The sequence below is a fragment of the Rhinolophus ferrumequinum genome, chromosome 24 (assembly GCF_004115265.2).
Source record: "Rhinolophus ferrumequinum isolate MPI-CBG mRhiFer1 chromosome 24, mRhiFer1_v1.p, whole genome shotgun sequence".
NCBI classification, from domain to species: Eukaryota; Metazoa; Chordata; class Mammalia; order Chiroptera; family Rhinolophidae; genus Rhinolophus; species Rhinolophus ferrumequinum.
Window position 1 is genome coordinate 1,361,536 of NC_046307.1, and position 12,505 is coordinate 1,374,040.

A 12,505-nucleotide genomic window follows, 5' to 3' on the forward strand; every position below is an offset into this window, starting at 1 on the left:
TCTGTCTCCCCAAAATTCACACGTTGAAGTCCTAATACCCAGGGTCTCAGAATGTGACTGTATTTGGAGATGGGGCCTTTAAAGAGGTGAGTAAGGTAAAATGAGGTCACTAGGGTGGGTCCTAATCCCACAGGACGTCTTTGTAAGAAGAGATTAGGGGAGAGAGAGAGAGAGAGAGAGAGAGAGAGAGAGAGCACCATCTGAGGACACAGGGAGAAGACAGATATGTTATTGTGATTTATAATAAGAAATATGTATTTACTCTTTGTCTTCCTTCCTGGCAGAGTTCCTAAAACCCTTGGAATTTCCTGTGATGAGGATAAAGGTGTCTTGATATTCATAACATGAACCCCTATCAACCACCCCTGAGTTTATGAGGTGATTTTGGAAAATCCCTAAGGATAGGGGTTTGTTGCCAAGGAAACCAACCATGTGACCAGAGGGTTGGAACTTTCAGTCCTTCCCAATCACTAGTGGCCAGTTACTGAATCATGCATGTGTAATGAAGCCTCCACAGCACCCAAAAGGATGTGGGTTTGGAGAGCTTCAGGTTGGTGAACACATGGGGATGCAGGGAAAGTCGTGGGCTCAGAAAGGGCATAGAAACCCCTCGTGCCTTCCCTATGCTTTGCCCTGTGCATCTTTTCTATCTGGCTGTTCCTGGGTTATATTCTTCATAATGAACCGGCAATCTAGTAAGTAACATGTTTCTCTGAGTTCTGTGAGCCGCTCAAGCAAATTAATAGAACCAGAGGAGGGAGTTGTGGGAACCTCTTATTTATAGCCAGTCAGAAGCACAGGTGAAACCTGGATTTGCCATTATCATCCCAAGGGGTGGGGGGCTGTCTTGTAGGACTGAGCCCTTAACCTGTGGAACAAGAGGCCATCTCCAGGGAGGTAGTGTCAGAACTGAGTTAAATTGTAGGACACCCAGCAGGTGTCAGAGAGTTGCTCGCTGTGGGGAAAACTCCCAACCACCACCACCCCACACACATTTGATGATCAGAAATGTCAGAAAAATTAAAGAATTGAGAGTAAAGGACATACACAGTGTGTCTTTCTATAGCAATTACCATCTGCAGGCCAAGGAGAGAGGCCGCAGGAGAATCAGCCCTTGGACATCCAGCTTCCAAGACTGGGGGCAATACATACATGTCTGTCGCTTGGGCTACATGGGCTGTGGCATTTGTCACACAGCCCAAGATGGCTAATACACTATCGTTACAATTAAAATTGCCATTAGTATTATTTATTTCTCTCTCGCCCACCCAGGGATAGGTTATTGGATTCAGGGACAACAGAGAATTGCTCGAATCTTGCTCTGGTGGATAAAGCTAAAAAGCATGAGACTCTGGAGCTGTTGGTCACAGCATTTATTGTCACGTGGAAAAAGCCAGAAAAAAACAATGGGCACTGAAAGTGCAGAGGTGGGAGATGAAGAGTTTAGGAGCCTGGCACTGGTGACAGTGATATTGTTCCCAAAGCCCTTCTTGGTGAGATCCCCAATATCCTGTCATAAATGTGCCATACATTTGAAACCAGTCAAATTGGGGTTTCTGTCACTTGCAACCATACCGTCTTTAATGTGACAGATAGTGGCTGGGTTGTTTTATTTTAATGGTTCACAGCTGCAGAAGGTAAAGGACTTAAATAAACACATGGTAACTTCAGCACAGCCAGCCCTGGGGCCAGTACCTGCAGTGTTCCCACCAGAGGAAGGTCAGTATCAGTGCCAGGCAGCCACTCTGACCACACGCATGGCTGCAACTGTTGAGAAATTGTAAATTTAAAAAAATTTAAAGTGAGAAGAAAAATAGTTCTCTATTATTCAGTAAGCATGAGACAAGAATGGGGTACACAGCACAGGCCACCCACTAAGAGATTGCAAAGACAGGAGGAGATCTGAGTGGATGCACCTGCTCAGCACTTTAGGTATCTTTTGCAGTTTGAGCCAGGTAGTAGCTGAAGTTAGGCGCATCTCCTCCCAGGAAATTGGGAGATGGGGTATGATCTTCCCTGATGATCATGAAGGGAATCAAAATACACCACCTTAAAATAATCCACTTTGGCATATGGATTACTTTGAGCTTGCGGCAACTGAGAATCAACAGATGCAGAAAGAAGCCTTCTTGGAGCTTCCCTTATCTGACGAAAAGCAGAAACTTCTGAGAAATGAGGACTGCCATAAGTCCTCTCTCTGGGAGAGTTTTATGGCATAAAGAAGACTGAAAATTGGCTCTGAGACGAGTGCACAAAGAAACCTTACTAAACACTTGTCAACCATATACAAGGTCTGACAATTAGGTTCGCAAACTTGTTGCAATGATGTTGTTAACCTTTTTTGATATCAGAGGAATTATTCATTATGAATTTGTACCAACTGGACAGTTAACCAAGTTTATTATTTGGAAGTACTGAAAAGGCTGCATGAAAAAGTTAGACAACCTGAACTTTTCGCCAAAAATTCATGGCTCTTGCATCACAATGCACCAGCTCACATGGCACTGTCTCTGAGGGAGTTTTTAGTAAATAAACAAATAAATTGGAACACAATCCCTACTCACCTGATCTGGCCTCCAGTGACTTCTTTCTTTACCCGAAGATAAAGGAAACGTTGAAAGGAAGACATTTTGATGACATTCAGGACATCAAGCATAATACGACGACAGCTCTGATGGCCATTCCAGAAAAAGTTTCAAAATTGCTTTGAAGGGTGGACTAGGTGCTAGCTTCAGTGCATAGCTTCTCAAGGAGAGTACTTCGAAGGTGACATAATGATATTCAACAATGAGATATGTAGTACTTTTTCTAGGATGAGTTCGTGAACTTGCTTGTCGGACCTCATATTTCCTAGTCACCTTCCCACAATTTATGCCTCTTGCTAAAATGATATATAAGCTTCTGAGTCTAACCACTTCTTGGACTTTCACTTCTTTTCTGTGAGTCCCCATGCATGTAAAAGTATTAACATCAATAAAATTCGTATGCCTTTTCTCCTGTTAATCTGTCTTTTGTCAAGTTAATTTGCAGGCCCCAGAGACTGAACCTAAGAGGGTAAAAGAAAATATTTTTCCTCCTCCACAAGTACATTTCAGAGATGGCTCCCAAGTCCTTGAGGAAATCTTTCTGTGTGAGACTGGCAAGTTTAGCCATTGAGAGATTTACATATATTTGAAAAGGACAGAGGAAGAAATTCTGAAAGAAAAGGGAGAAGGGGGAAAAATGTTTTTCCTTAATTTTAATAGGGAGAATTAGCCTTTTGTTTTTAATTTGTATTTTCCTTTACACAACAAGTCAGTGCCTTTCATCCCCATACCAGTATGATGTGCGGCATTAAAGAAATATTTGAGAAATGCTGCATCAGCTCAGGAAATTCATCAAGGTCTATTTAGAGGCCCCTCATTATTAGGCTGAGAAATATATCACCTTCACAGTAAAATAATTGGAAATAATCTTAATAGCTTTTCAAAAGGGAAACCTATGCATTAATTAGGGAACATGAGGTAGATTTTACATGTTCTGATAAATTTTTAGTTTTAACAAAACTAAAAAGAAGAACATAAGTTGAAGAACAACATATGTCATATGATACCATTTAGGTAAAAAAAAAAAATTAGATGATTGTTTATGCACCTCTTGAAGAATATACTATCTCAATTGACTAGCAATTCTCTCAATTGACTTGAAATTCTGTCTCAATAGACTAGCAGCTGAGGAAACTCTCAATTGAAGGAGACTCAATTTTCACTACACACCCTTTTGGAATTCTTAGATTTTATTCCATTTCCATGGAGTGCCTTTTGAAAAATAAATAAAATGTTTAAGTAACATCAGCAATGTAAATTCTGAAATATGCCTTACTTCTGTGAAAAGGTATCACTTGAAATTACTGAACTCTTAGTGGTACCCTTTCAGTCTGATATTCTTCTCTTCAGCCCTCATTCAGTTACTGACATTGCAGAAAAGACCACAGAGAAAGAACTGAGCCCACACTGCCCAATTACCTCTTCTACCAGGCTGTCACATACCAGGTTACCGCCCACTTGCCCCAATCACCCCAGGGCCAGGTACCAGACAACTAACGACAGCCATCCACCCCAGTTATTCAAACAGGTCTAACCTAACCCACTCACCCTTCCTGGGGAAACCACAGTAAAGACCTTGCCTACGTTTTCCACCTTCCATCTGCCTCCAGACTGGCCCTGGTGCTTCCCCTGGTGGCCCTGTCTGGTGTGCATACCCCATTACCAGGGATCGGTGAGTATTAAAAACTTCTTCCTTCATGGCAATCACTGCCGTGTCTCTGTGTCTTCCATACTGGCATAAAACGAATGCCTACTTTTTCAGATGTTCCTTTTTTCCTGTTTCATATCTAACAGGCAACATGATGAACTTACTAAAAAATAAAAATTGGAGTGACGTCATCAAAATGGTGGCGTGAGGTGAGCCTCTGGAAATCTCCCCTGGCATTTACAACAAATTGAAAAACTATAACTCCACAAAGGACTTTCTGCGCAGCAGACAGGCAAGACGAAGAGTCTCACTACTGAATTCACCTAAAGGTGGCGAATCATGCGAGCGGGGGAGGAGGGAAGGGAGAAGTGTGGAGACGGAGCTGTGCGGGCGCAGGACGCAGACCTAGCGCAGTGCTCCGAGCTCCCTGCATCCCGGAGCTACCGCAGCTGCGGGAGAGGGAAGAACTCGGACTGCGAGGGCTCCGCTTATGGCCCACAGGGCTGAGGGGGCAGCATGTAACACGGGTGAACCCAACACTCACAGCAAAGACCTCGGAGAAAAGACTGAGGGAAGAAGGCTGAAAACGGTGGTTTAAGCCCTCACTGCCGCAGAGAACGGAAGGAAGCCTTAGGCACTGAGACTGGCCACCCCCTCCCCACCCTCCCAGAGCTTGCCCCGCCCCCACCTGCCCAGTGGAGGCAGAAACAGTAGCAGTGTCAGATTAAAAGAACGGAATATTTGTGTTCTGAGAACTGTGGACCGCAGACACAGATTCGCAGCCCAACTAGTTCAGGCAGAGGGGAGGGAGCTGTGGAAGCAGGACCGGCTGTGGTGGTGGTCGCCCTGCCATTGCTCTGGGCCACCTCTCACAACTCAGCCCGCCCCTGGCCCCACCTATCTGGGCGGATCCCTGCAGGAGTAAACAGAACTGCTGAAACATACTGGCTCTGAATCCGGTGCAGGAAGAGCTTTGGAACTTCAAAAGCTCTCTGCATCCTCACACGGACACGATGCCCTATGGCCCAGGCGAACTATTAACAGAGGAGAAGCTCACCTTCCAGGGAATCCCCCCATTGTGTGAGATGCCAGGATAGTGCAGAGAAAACAACACTAGAGTGTGTGAGAGAAGAAAAGGCTACATTCAGAGAGAAAATAAAACATTCTACCAACACCTACTGGAAGACAAAAGAAAGACCTCTTTCAATCAACTTGTAGCAGAACCCACTCCTGTAGATGTCTAGGAAGAGAAATAATAAATCATTAATTGCCATGAACAAACAAGGCAACAAGACAGCCCAGAAAGACAATGAAAAGTCTCCAGAAAATGAACTTAAAGATGTGGAACTATGTGACTTAAATGACAGAGAATTCAAGATTTCAATTCTTCAAAAACTCAACGAGATGCAAGAAAACACAGATAGGCAGTTTAATGAACTCAGAAACACAATCAAAGAACAAAATGAACATTTTACCAAAGAGATTGAAATTTTAAAAAAGAACCAAATAGAATTTCTGGAGATTAAGAACTCAATAGACGAAATGAAGCATGAAATACCCGGCTTAGGTAGTAGAGTTGACCAGATGGAGGAAAGAATCGGTGACATCGAAGACAGAAACCTGGAAATGACACAACTGGAAGAAGAAAGAGACTTGAGACTTAAAAGAAATGAAAGAACTCTACAAGAATTTTCTGACTCCATCAGAAAGAGCAATATAAGAATAATGAGCCTACCAGAAGGAGAAGAAAGAGAGACGGGAACAGAGTATATTCAAACAAGTAGTCGATGAGAACTTCCCAAACTTGTGGACAGAACTGGATCCTCGAATCCAAGAAACAAATAGAACACTTAATTACCTCAACCCCAACATGCCTTCTCCAAGGCACATTGTATTGAAGCTGTCAAAAATCAACGATAAAGAAAGAATCCTCAAGGCAGCCAGGGAAAAGAAGACAGTAACCTACAAAGGAATGCCCATTCGAATATCATCAGATTTTTCATCAGAAACTCTACAAGCCAGGAGGGAGTTGAACCAAATATTAAAACTATTGAAAGAGAGAAATTATGAGCCAAGAATAATATATCCAGCAAAGATATCCTTTAGACATGAAGGAGGAATAAAGACCTTTCCAGACATACAAAAGCTGAGGGAATTTTCTAACACACGACCTGCACTACAAGAAATACTGAAGGAGGCTATTCGACCACCATCAACAAGGACAATTTGTGGCAACCAAAACATAAAAGGGGGAAGATTAAAGGCCTGAACCAGAATATGGGAATGGAGAAAGTAAATATGCTGAAGAAAATGGAATGCTCTAAATATCAAACATTCTTTTACATAAACTTAACGGTAACCACTCAAAAAAAAATCCAGAATTGAAATATATAATGTAATAAAAGAAGAAAGAGGGCAAAATCATAGAATACCATCACACAGAAATAATAGACAAAAACAAAAAAGCAAAGAAACAATGGAGACACAGTTTTACCAGAAAACTAAAGAGAATGAACAGAAATCCTCACATATCAATAATCACCCTAAATGTAAATAGACTGAACTCACCTATAAAAAGGCACAGAGTAAAAGATTGAATCAAAAAACTAAACCCAACCATATGCTGCCTGCAAGAGACACATCTCAGCTACAAGGACAAACACAGACTCAAAGTGAAAGGGTGGAAACTGACACTCCAAGCAAATGATATCCAGAGAAAATCAGGTGTAGCCATACTGATATCAGGTGAAACAGACTTCAGGATAAAAAAGGTAACAAGAGACAAAGATGGACATTTCATAATGGTAAAGGAGACTATACAACAAGAAGACGTAACATTCATCAATATTTGTGCACCCAATCAGGGAGCACCGAAATATACCAAGCAACTACTAACAGAACTAAAGGGAGAAATTGACTGAAACACAATTATACTAGGGGTCCTAAATACATCATTTATAGCTATGGATAGATCATCCAAACAGAAAATAAATTTAAAAAATAGCAGCCCTAAATGACACATTAGATGAAATGGACATAATTGACATTTATAGAACACTTCATCCTAAAACATCAGACTATACATTTTTTTCTAGGGTACATGGAACATTTTCAAGGATAGACCATTTATTCGACATAAAACTAGCCTCAGCAAATTTAAGATTGAAATCATGCCAAGCATATTTTCTGAACACAAGGCTTTGAAATTGGATATCAACTGCAAAAAGAAACCAGGAAAAACCACAAATATGTGGAGATTAAACAACATACTTTTAAAGAACGACCGGGTCAAAGAAGAAATAAGAGGAGAGATCAAAAGATACATAGAAACAAAATGAGAATGAAAATAAATCCTACCAAAATTTTTGGGATGCACCAAAAGCAATTTTAAGAGGGAAATTTATATCATTACAGGCCTATCTCAAGAAACAAGAAAAATCCCAAATAAATAACCTCACGTTACACCTTAAAGAACTAGAAAATGAAACTCAAGGTCAGCAGAAGAAAGGAAATAATAAAAATCAGAGCAGAACTAAATGAAATAGAGAACAAAAAGACAACAGAAAAAAATTAATGCAACCAACAGTTGGTTCTTTGAAAAGATTAACAAAATTGACAAACCCTTGGCTAGACTCACTAAGATAAAAAGAGAAAAGACACTAATAAACAAACTCAGAAATGAAAGAGGGGAAGTTATCACGGATGCGAGAGAAATGCAAAGGATCATGCAAGAATAGTAGGAAGGACTACATGCCACCAAATTCGATAACCTAGAAGAAATGGACAAGTTCTTAGAAACATATAGCCTTCCTAGGCTGAATCATGAAGAATTGGAAAATCTAAATAGACTGGTCACGAGTAAGGAAATTGAATCAGTCATCCAAAACCTTCCCAAAAGCAAAAATCTGGGACCAGATGGCTTCACTAGTGAATTCTACCAAACCTTCAAAGAGGATCTAATACCAATCCTGCTCAAACTCTTCCAAAAAATTGAAGAGATAGTACTTCCTAACTCTTTTTATGAGGCCAACATTACCCTGATACCAAAACCTGGTAAGGACAACACAAAAAAAGAGAACTACAGACCAATATCTCTGATGAATACAGATGCAAAAATCCTAAACAATATTCTAACAAATTGAATGCAACAATGCATTAAAAAGATTATTCATCACGACCAAGTGGGGTTCATCCCAGGGGCACAAGAATGGTTCAACACATGCAAATCCATCAATATGATACATCACATAAACAAAATAAAGGACAAAAATCATACCATTATATCAATTGATGCAGAAAAAGCATTTGACAAGATACAACATCCATTTATGATTAAAACACTTACTAAAATAGACATAGAAGGAAAATACCTTAACATAATAAAGCCCATATATAACAAACTATCAGCTAATCTCATAATTAATGGTGAAAAACTGAAGCCCTTTGCTCTACGTTCAGGAACACGACAGGGCTGTCCCCTATCACCTCTGCTTTTCAACATAGTGTTGGAAGTCCTCGCCAGAGCAATCAGGCAAGAGAAAGAAATAAAAGGCATCCAAATTGGGAATGAAGTTAAATTGTAACGCTTTGCAGATGACATGATGCTATATATAGAAAACCCTGAAGACTCCACCAAAAATTATTAGAAACAATAAATGAATACAGTAAAGTTGCTGGCTACAAAATCAACGTACAAAAGTCCGTTGCATTCCTATATACTAACAATGAAATCTCAGAAAAAGAAATTTTAAAAAAACAATTCCTTTTGCAATTGCAGCAAAAAGAATAAAATACCTAGGAATAAACTTAACCAAGGATGTGAAAGACCTATATGCTGAAAACTATAAGACATTTTTAAAAGAAATTGAAGAAGACACAAAGAAATGGAAAGACATTCTGTGCTCATGGATTGGAAGAATCAACATAGTTAAAATGGCCATATTACCCAAGCAATATACAGATTTAATGCAATCCCCATCAAAATCCCAATGGTACTTTTTAAAGAAATAGAACAAAAAATCATCATATTTGTTTGGAACCACAAAAGACCCCGAATAGCCTAAGCAATCAAGAAAAAAGAACCATGCTGGAGGTATCATACTCCCTGACTTTAGCTTGTACTACAGGGCAACAATAATTAAAACAGCATGGTATTGCCAGAAAAACAGACACATAGACCAATGGAATAGAATTGAGAACCCAGAAATAAAACCACATAAATATGGACAGATAATTTTTGACAAAAAAACAAAAAACAATGGAGAAAAGACAGCCTCTTCAATAAATGGTGCTGGCAGAACTGGAAAACCACGTGAAAAAGAATGAAACTGGACTGCTATCTGTCACCATGTACCAAAATTAATTCAAAATGGATCAAAGACTTAAGCATAAGACCTGAAATAATAAACTGCATAGAAGGAAACATAGGTACTAAACTTATGGACCTTTGGTTCAAACAGCATTTTATGAATTTGACTCCAAATGTAAGGGAAGTAAAAGCTGAAAGAAATGAATGGGACTATATGAAACTTATAAGCTTCTGCACGGCAAAAGAAACCATTGACAAAATAAAGAGGCAACCAATAGAATGGGAGAAGATTTTTGCAAACTGTGCCTCTGATAGGGGGCTAATATCCAAAATATACAAGGAACTCATACAACTCAACAATGAAGAAACAAACAACCCAACTAAAAAATGGGCAGAGAACTTGAAAAGACATTTCTCCAAAGAGGACATACAAATGGCAAACAGACATATGAAAAAATGCTCAACATCACTAATCATCAGAGAAATTCAAATAAAAACCAAAATGAGATATCATCTCACCCCAGTTAGAATGGCTATCATCAACAAGACAAATGGTAACAAGCGTTGGAGAGGCTGTGGAGAAAAAGGAACCCTCATACACTGTTGGTGGGAATGCAGATTGGTGCAGCCTCTATGGAAGGCAGTGTGGAGTTTCCTCAAAAAATTACGAATAGAATTACCATATGACCCAGCAATCCGTCTTCTGGGTATCTACCCAAAAAATCTGAAAACATCTATCCATAAAGACATGTGTGCCCCGATGTTCACTGCAGCTTTATTTATGGTGGCCGAGACATGGAAACAACCAAAATGTCCTTTGATAGATGAATGGATAAAGAAGTTGTGGTATATATACACAATGGAATACTATTCGGCAGTAATAAAAAATGAAATAGGAGCATTTGTGACAACATGGGTGGATCTTGAGATTATAATGCTAAGCGAAATAAGTCAGACAGAAAAAGCAGAGAACCATATGATTTCACTGATATGTGGTATATAAACCGAAAACAACAAAAGAACAAGACAAACAAATGAGAAACAAAAGCTCATAGACACAGACAATAGTTTAGTGGTTACCAGAGGGTAAGGGGGTTGGGGGGTGGGAGATGAGGGTAAAGGGGACCAAATATATGGTGATGGAAGGAGAACTGACTCTGGGTGGTGAGCACACAATGGGATCTATGGATGATGTATTACAGAATTGTACACCTGAAATCTATGTAACTTTACTAACAATTGTTACCGCAATAAACTTTAATTTAAAAAAAAATAATAAAAATCAATGTTGCCCTTACTGTCGCTGGCAGTTACCCAGCTATCCCTCCATCTGCACTCTCACTGGCCCCTCTTCACAGTACTAAAGTCAGTCTAACTTCGTCCCAGAAAATATTTCCCGAAGGTTTGCAGGAACACTGACGTTCTCCCACCTGGCGGGACATCACTGCAGAGTGTGCAAACAACACTCAGCTCCCACAAACCATAGGGCGACTTGCAGCACCCCCAAAATCTTAGTGCAAACCCCAGGACAGACTCCCCCGTGGGCAGGGCACAGTTTCTATGGGCATTCCTCCAGGAACCGTCGGGTGAGAGGACAGGCTGTCCCAGGATCAGCCCAGCTCTCGAACCCAACAGCAGCGTAATTCAGGCCAGAGGCTGAACACATGACGGGACCACGGCCAGACCATCTATAAAATGGGACTGAGCCACAGCAGCAGCAGCCTCATCTCAGTAACTCTGCTATTACAGAACACCAGACTAGGGGCTTCTACACAAGATGTATTTCTCACGGTCTGGAGGCTGGAATTCTGAGATCAAGACACTGGCAGAGTCAATGTCCAGTGAGGGCCCCTTCCTGGCTCAGAGCTGGCCAACTTCTTGCTGGGGCCTCAGGTGATGGAAGGGTCTGGAGCTAAGGGGTCTTTTTTAAAAGGACACTAACCCCACCCCATGACCTAATCACCTCCTACAGTCCCCACCTCCCAACACCATTGCATTGGGTGTTAGAATTTCAACCTATTAATTTTAGGGAGACAAGTTCAGTGTATAGCAGACCTGCTCAGGAAACCAGCCCACCGTCCCCAGCAGCCCACCTGGGAAATCGGCTGCCATGAGTCACCCTTGCGGGATATCAGGCTGGTGCCTCTCGTGACAGACAATCCAGGATGCCCACTTCCACTCAGCTGCCAGCTCCTGGGGCCATAGCCCCGTCAGGGCACACCTGGAGCCTTCCCTGTCTCCACCGGACCTGCAAGGGTCTCTTCTCTCGAGTCATGGTGGCCAAGTCCATTCCTGCAGTGAGCTCTGAGCAAATAGCCATTCTGTCTATGGTCTCCATTTGTTTCTACACTGGAAAGAAATTAGGGGTGTTCTGGGGGCAGAAACTGCCTTTAGGAGCTTCTGGAAGCATGTTCTGTGCTGCTACTGGAACCATCTGGGGCATGTGTCCTGAGAGGCCTCAGGCCCAGCCAGTTCCAGAAGCCCAGAGGAGACCAGCAGCCTGCTCCCTGCGGCATCCTCACGGCTGCAAGGCTGTGGCCCACACTCTCCCTCCCTCACATTCCTACCAGTGACCTCGGGGTCTCCAGCCCTGTGGCAGGCTTGGTTAACAGCCTCACAGGTTCCTTAAGTCTGGTTCCGTAGCACCAGCACCCCTCCTGTGCCTGTGGCCATGCCCACCATGCGGTGTTCTTGGTAACAGCATCTGCCTGAAGCTGGTTGCGCTTTAGACCAGGGGAGCCCAAACTTTTTTCAACGTTTTTCACCAAGGGCCATATGCGGTAAAATACACAAAGAGCCGGGCCACTCACTTGATGTGAAGTACGAATTGCCTCACCTGGTTTATTTAAGCAAACTAAATATATTTTTGGAATTTGCTGCGGGCCAATTAAAAATGGATTGCGGGTCACAGTTGGCTCACAGGCTGCAATTTGGACACCCCTACTCTAGACCCTTAGTTCTCAA